This window comes from Pongo abelii, chromosome 9, assembly GCF_028885655.2.
Source record: "Pongo abelii isolate AG06213 chromosome 9, NHGRI_mPonAbe1-v2.0_pri, whole genome shotgun sequence".
NCBI classification, from domain to species: domain Eukaryota; kingdom Metazoa; phylum Chordata; class Mammalia; order Primates; family Hominidae; genus Pongo; species Pongo abelii.
The window spans coordinates 70,633,919-70,641,611 of NC_071994.2; the positions used below are offsets into that span (position 1 = coordinate 70,633,919).

At 39.5% G+C, this 7,693-nt stretch overlaps 1 pseudogene; it reads right to left on the bottom strand.

Annotated features, from left to right (window-relative positions):
• Positions 1-4,724: 4,724 nt before the first annotated feature.
• LOC100443178 (interferon-induced very large GTPase 1-like) lies at positions 4,725-6,962 on the bottom strand (annotated as a pseudogene).
• Positions 6,963-7,693: the final 731 nt, after the last annotated feature.

Consider the following 7,693-nt stretch of genomic DNA (forward strand, 5'->3'; position numbering starts at 1 on the left):
ATGTAGTATTTATCTTTCTGTGCCTGCTGTATTTCACTTTATTTATTCATTATTTTATTTTATTTTATTTTTGAGACAGGGTCTCATTCTGTTGCCCAGGCTGGAGTGCAGTGGCACAATCTTGGCTCACCGCAATCTCTGCTTCCCAGATTCAAGCGATTCTCTTGTCTCAGCCTCCCGAGTAACTGAGATTAGTTGGGATTACAGGCATGTGCCACCACATCAGCTAATTTTTTTTTTTTTTTTTTTTTTTGTATTTTCAGTAGAGATAGGGTTTCACCATGTTTGGCCAGGCTGGTCTGGTCTCGAACTCCTGATCTCAGGTGATCCACCAGCCTCGGCCTCCCAAAGTGCTGAGATTACAGGTGTGAGCTGCTGTGCCCGGCTGCTTATTTCACTTTAGCTGAAGGTTTTTATGAATTCATTAAACAAATATAAAAGCATTCAGAAAATGTTAACTGAACATTGAGCAGTCCTGAAGGTTGCAATGATGTGAAAGACAGGCACCATGTGAGGCAGGGGTTCCGTTTCCATCACCATTTCAATTTTATCGTTTTAGGAGATCCTTCTAACTATCACTGAGACTATTTTCCACAGAACAAAAGAAAAACCAACTATTCAACAACACCTGTTTCTTTTGTAATTTTCATGTCCCAAAACTTCTTCTGGAGACATGGGTCATATGATCTGACACTGAGAATATGCTTGAAGCCCTTTGAAGGGACAAAGGAGATAAACATCAGCATTCCTATCTCCAAGCTCTGAAGAGCCAAGACATTCAGCTGCTGCTCCCTGGGTTGTCTGTTTTCATTGTCTACGAAGGATAGAGAGTACACCTGTAAATGGAAGCCAATGGGTGCGTTTATGCCCAACTTGAAGAAATTTTCTTCTTTGCACTAGGATTCCTTTAGATCATCAGCTGTCAGATGCTTTAGATCATCAGCTTTCAGGACCTAGCAAAAGGTGTAGGTTTGCAGAAGGGTGATTTCCTTCCCTTCTCAGTCCCTGTTTGGATTTAGAGTGCTCTTAATTTTTATTCTGATTATGAACTTATGGCTCAAAAGATGTGAAGAGTCGCAAATATGCCCAATTTGGAGGAAAGCATTTCATTACACTTTTATGTATAAAAACAAATTTCTTATTGAAATATTGGAACCCAATTAAGTTTACTAGGTGATTTGCAAGAACTATATACTTTTTAAATATTTTTTTCTTAAGGAATTTTTTTATTCATTAATGATTTAATTAAATTTGACCTTGTCCACACACTTAATTAAAGTGGTACTTTTCACCTGGTCATCATGACTTTTGTTCCAGGAGCCAGTTCTCAGAGTTGTGCATAATACCCTGCTTTGAATTCCTAAGCTTTGTGTATTCTTTTTTCCTTAGCATGCATAGGTAATTTGCAAGATACCTAGGAAGAAGAGGGTGATTAATAAATAAGATAAACAGTTATTTTATTTGTATTTCCCATATTGGCTTGATAATGCTTCCTGAATTGATGAGGTTTCTATTTTGCTCAAGTCTCTGGTTTATTCTTTCCTAGAACAGAATATGCTTAAATATTGCTAAGCTTAGGAATCATAAAATTTTCATGAATCTTTTACGTTTAAGAATTAATAACATTTCCTCTAAACTTCAAATGGTGAACAAAATCCACTTAAAAATTAAAAAGTCAATTTGTAGCTTACAGTCCAGACTTGTGTATTGGTTAAAATATTGATACAGTTGCCCTTAGACATTTGTGGCAGTCTGAAATTGTTTTCATTTTCCTCTGTTAAAATGACTTTTTATGAGACTTTATATAATTTTAAATTAAAAAATTAATATCTAGAATAATAGTTTAAAATATGAAGTAAGTTTCTAAAATGAATGTTATTTGATTTTATATATTCACATATTTTACTAATTTATTTTTAAACCAGAAGGAATTGAGACAGACAGCAATGAAGTCCTTTTACTGGAAATCCTCAATTCTTGATGTGTTATTTGATTTATTTTCATGCATTTCATTTAAAAAACTGGAAACAATAAAGGTTCTTTTATTAGTCCATTTTCATGCTGCTGATAAAGACATACCCAAGACTGGGCAATTTACAAAAGAGAGAGGTTTATTGGACTTACTGTTCCACATAGCTGGGGAGGCCTCACAATCATGGTGGAAGGCAAGGAGGAGCAAGTCACATCTTACTGGATGGCAGCAGGCAAAGAGAGAGCTTGTACAGAGAAATTCCCGTTTTTAAAACCATCAGATCTCATAAGACCCATTCACTATCACAAGAACAGCATGGGAAAGTCCTACCCCCATGATTCAGTCATCTCCTACCGGGTCCCTCCCACAACACACGGGAATTATGGGAGCTACAAGATGAGATTTGGGTGGAGACACAGAGCCAAACCATATCATTCCACACCTGGCCCCTCCCAAATCTAATATCATCACATCTCAAAACCAATCATGCCTTCCCAACAGTTCCCCAAAGTCTCAACTCATTTCAGCACTAACTCAAAAGTCTGCAGTCCAAAGTCTCATCCAAGACAAGGCAAGTCTCCTCTGCCTATAAGCCTGTAAAATCAAAAGCAAGTTAGTTACTTCCTAGATACGATGGTGGTATAGGTATTGGGTAAATACAGCTATTCCAAATGGGACAAATTGACCAAAACAAAGGGGCTACAGGACCCACGCAAGTCTGAAATCCAGCAGGGCAGTCAAATCTTATAGCTCCAAAATGATCTCCTTTGACTGTATGTCCCACATCCAGGTCATGCTGATGCAAGAGGTGGCTTCCCATGGTCTTGGGCAGCTCCACCCTTGTGGCTTTGCAGGATACAGCCTCCCTCCCAGCTGCCTTCAAAGGCTGGCATTGAGTGTCTGTGGTTTTTCCAGGCTCAAGGTGCAAGCTGTCAGTGGATCTACCATTCTGGGGTCTAGAGGACGGTGGTCCTCTTCTCACAGCTAGACTAGACAGTGCCCCAGTGGGGACTCTGTGTGGGGGCTCCCACCCCACATTTCCTTTTTGCACTGCCCTAGCAGAGGTTCTCCATGAGGACTGCCCCCACTCAGTAAACTTCTGCCTGGGCATCCAGATGTTTCCATACATCTTCTGTAATCTAGGTGGAGGTTCCCAAACCACAATTCTTGACTTCTGTGCACTTACAGGCTCAACACCACATGGAAGCTGCCAAGGCTTGAGGCTTGCACCATCTGAAGCTACGACCTGAGCTCTACGTTGGCCCCTTTCAGCCGCAGCTAGAGCAGCTGGGATGCAGGGCACCAAGTCTCTGGGCTGCACACAGCATGGGGACCCTGGGCCTGGCCCACAGAACCACATTTTCCTCCTAGGCCTCCAGGTCTGTGATGGGAAGAGCTACCACAAAGGCCTCTGACATGCTCTGGAGACATTTTCCCCCATTGTCTTGGTGATTAACATTCAGCTCCTCAATACTTATTCAAATTTCTGCAGTGGGTTTGAATTTCTCCTCAGAAAATGGGATTTTCTTTTCTTTTGCATTGTCAGGCTGCAAATTTTCCAAACTTTTATGCTCTGTTTCCCTTTTGAAACTGAATGCCTTTAACAGCACCCAAGTCACCTCTTGAATGCTTTGCTGCTTAGAAATTTCTTCTGCTGGATACTCTAAATCTTCTCTCTCAAGTTCAAAGTTCCACAAATCTCTAAGGCAGGGGCAAAATGCCACCACTCTGTTTGCTAAAACATAACAAGCATCACCTTTGCTCTAGTTCCCAACAAATTCCTCATCTCCATCTGAGACCACCTTAGCCTGGATCTAATTGTTCATATCACTATCAACATCTTGGTCAAAGCCATTCAACAAGTCTCTAGGAAGTCCCAAACTTTCCCACACTTTTCTGTCTTCTTCTGAGCCCTCCAAACTGTTCCAACCTCTGCCTGTTACACCGTTCCAAAATTGTTTCCACATTTTCAGGTATCTTTTCAGCAACACCCCACTCTACTGGTACCAGTTTACCGTATTATTCTGTTTTCACACTGCTGATAAAGACACACCCAAGACTGGGCAATTTATAAAAGAAAGAGGTTTATTGGACTTACTGTTCCACATGACTGGGGGGGCCTCACAATCATGGTGGAAAGGAAGGAGGAGCAAGTCACATGTTACGTGGATGGCCACAGGCAAAGAGAGAGCTTGCGCAGAGAAACTCCAGTTTTTAAAGACATCAGATCTCATAAGACCCATTCACTGTCACTAGAACAGCATGGGAAAGATCAGCCCCCATGATTCAATCATCTCCCACCAGGTCTCTCCCACAACACGTGGGAATTATGGAGCTATAAGATGAGATTTGGGTGGGGACACAGAGCCAAACCATACCAGTTCTAATTGTAAAGAGGAGTTATTTTGGGATTGTTCAGGTACACTGACTCTTTTTTTTTTTTTTTTTTTTTTTTTTTGAGACAGAGTCTCTCTCTGTCCCCCAGGCTGGAGTGCAGTGGCGCGATCTCGGCTCACTGCAAGCTCCACCTCCCGGGTTCACACCATTCTCCTGCCTCAGCCTCCCAAGTAGCTGGGACTACAGGCACCCGCCACCACGCCCAGCTAATTTTTTTGTATTTTTAGTAGAGACGGGGTTTCACGTGTTAGCCAGAATGGTCTCGATCTCCTGACCTCATGATCCGCCTGCCTTGGCCTCCCAAAGTGCTGGGATTACAGGCGTGAGCCACCATGCGCGGCCTACACTGACTCTTTTATTCAGACACTAGGGCTCTTTTGTGGTCATTGAGTATCATTGTTTTTTTCAAATCTTCAAGCATGTCCTTCTTTTGGATTTTGGCCCATGAGTTAGGGATTTTACCATTACCTGTAATTTTTTTTCCTATATTTATATTCTAGCTTTGATCTGAAGTGAGAAAGAAACCATTTCCAAGATGGCTGGGTGGAGGAATCTGGAGGGATGCTCCAAGTGGCATAATCCCCTCCTGCCTTTTGATACTTATATGGGATTTTTCCATCATTGCTCAAAACCAATAAACAATCACTTGCTACAAAACTAGTAGAGGGATCCATGACAGAATGGCCTGTTTTATACTATGCCTCTTCATAGACAGCCTGAGGACAGGGGAAGGGAACACCATGGTCTCCTTCGTGTGTAGGAATTGTGTTTGTACAAATTGCTCCACAGCTGGGACACTGTTTCCAGCAGCCACAGAGATGTTCAGAGAGCATTTTCTCAATTTTAGAAACCATTACTTCCATAGGCATACTTGAATAATGCTGTTCTATTCTCTTCATTGTGAGATCCAAAGTTGCACTCATGTCTTCTCTGAGAAACTCAGTATCTTTTATCTCCTTGTGTTTAATCCTTGTCAAGTCTCTCTGTGGAAAGATCAAGTTGCTCCCCAGGCGATCACAGAATAAATCCAACCACAAGAAGCAGTGCTGCCTTTATCTTTAGCTACTGATGTGGATTCATGAAGGGCAGAGAGGATGCCATTATTAATGTCAACTAAACTTTTCTCAAAAAATCTTCATTTTTTTACCTGCATTGTGTAAACAGTATCTTTTAATATTGATTTTGATGTAATTCCTTAAAAAGCTATTCTTATTATGAAAGTATTGCCAGTAATGATCAAAGTTTTCTTCTTCTCCCGGAGAGATGAGAATGTGTTTCTCCAGGTTAGTCCTGTTTTCATTGAATGCAGGGCAGGTAGCTCACATGTCCCCACAATTTTAATGGTTATTTTTCCCCCATATGATGGTAGAGACAGCAGGAACAAGCTTGTGCCCCAGAAAATCAATAAGTGTTTTGCTGGAGGTTGCTTCTTGGCAGGAAATCTTAAACCTCATGAAGAAATCATTTTTCTTGCTTTCTAGATAGTTTACAGGATCATTTGCTCTCTTGAATGCCCTGTGCATTTCTTTACAATTCTCTGTTGCTCATTAGAATAAACACAAGCATAAGCTGATAATATATTTATTTTTAAATGTGTATCTTTCCTGAGGAGATGCAGATTTCACTTCTTCCTCTGTTGTCTTTAGAATTTTCTGGAAATATTTGGATCGTAATCACATTGCTCTTTCCAAATATTGTTAATAGTTTTATTAAATCTTGAAACAATATGATCAGTAGTCATATTCGTGAACTCTTTCTCAAGGATGATTAATGTCATTTACCTGTAATTTTTTCTGACTATTAATGTCATTGAGAAAGAGTTCATGAATATGACTACTGATCGCATTGTTTCAAGATTAAGTTACATTTCTTATTCATTTTGACGTGTTTGTCATAATTGATTTGAAACTTCTCTGCAGAATTTCTTGTCAGTATGTCCATGACATCCATCTCATGTTTTAAATACTCTGAAAAGATGTTTTCAGAATCCAAATCAGTGTCAGGCTCTGTGACTTTAGGAAGAGTTGTGGACATGTCACAGACCCTTTTTTTCCGACATTGATTGAATTTCTCATGTAAGTCTTCCTCACTCAACTTTTTAGCCTTTACAATTAAAGACAATTTTTGGCTCCTTTCCAATAATTTGTTTTTATAATCTCTCTTTTTCTCATCCAGCCTTTCTTAAATTTTTTTAAAAACTAATAAGTTCGTTGGCTTTTCTTTTGCTGTCTGAAAGAAGTTGCTCTTTAAGGATTATCTTATTTTCAAAATTGAACTCATTTTTCAAAATTGAACTTATATTTCCATTGAACTTATATTTCATGCTCTGGGTCTTCATTAAAATGTGTTTCAAGTTCTTGCTTGATGGCTTCATATTCTTCTGTAACTGGAGCCTCAAATGTGCTTGTTTCGAGTGTCTGAATTTTTCTTTTCTGAATCTGGTTGATCAGCTGGTTCCGTAAGCCAAGCACACGATTCTTCAGCTCCCAGGTCCAGTGGGGTTATACATGGTTTCCAGTTTGCTCATGGCCATGACTTCTTGGATGTTCCTGAAACCAAAAATAAAGTTCTCATGCACCAGAGCTCTCCACATCTTTCACGTGTGTGCTAGACATCATTGTGGGTGTTCTCAATATTGATGGGGTTTTTAGTTGCCAAGGTGAGTTGCAATTTGATAGCCTGATTTTGGCACTTCCTCTTACATAGAATCAGTTGGAGAAATTTCTATCCAACTAGAAATATGTCAAATTAAGAACAGGAACAATGAATATCATTCTTATTACTGCTATACAATCAGTGAATATTTACAACTTCTCTGGTCTTTGTCAATATAAATTTCTCCTCAGAAGGAGACTTTTAAGGTTCTTGGACTTCAAAAACTGCTACCTTGCCCAATGGAAATAACATAACTTCAAAAATAATCCTGCAATTCTGAATGCTTGCCTTATTAAGAATTTATTGCATCTATCTTAAATTTACAATTGATATATCTGTGTTCTTAAATGGTATGGATACTTAAAAATATCAAATCAGAAGTGTGTTTTTGACCTTTCTTCTTAAAATGCAAAGAAAAAATAAATGACTCTTACTCTCTTAGTGCTTGTGTTTAATAAAGAACTTGAGTTTTAGAAATTAAAATCACTGGAGGGATGTAGAAAAAGGGCTTCAGATGTTGCAAAAAGAGTTGCTCACACACAGAAGTCACATGTTACCTTAGTGGGCTTCATTTTTCTTACTGTCAGGGCAGGAACAGATGGGAATTTTGATAAAAGAATCACTGAAATTGAGTGGGATTAATTGAGTGGGACAACTTGGCAGGTTGGG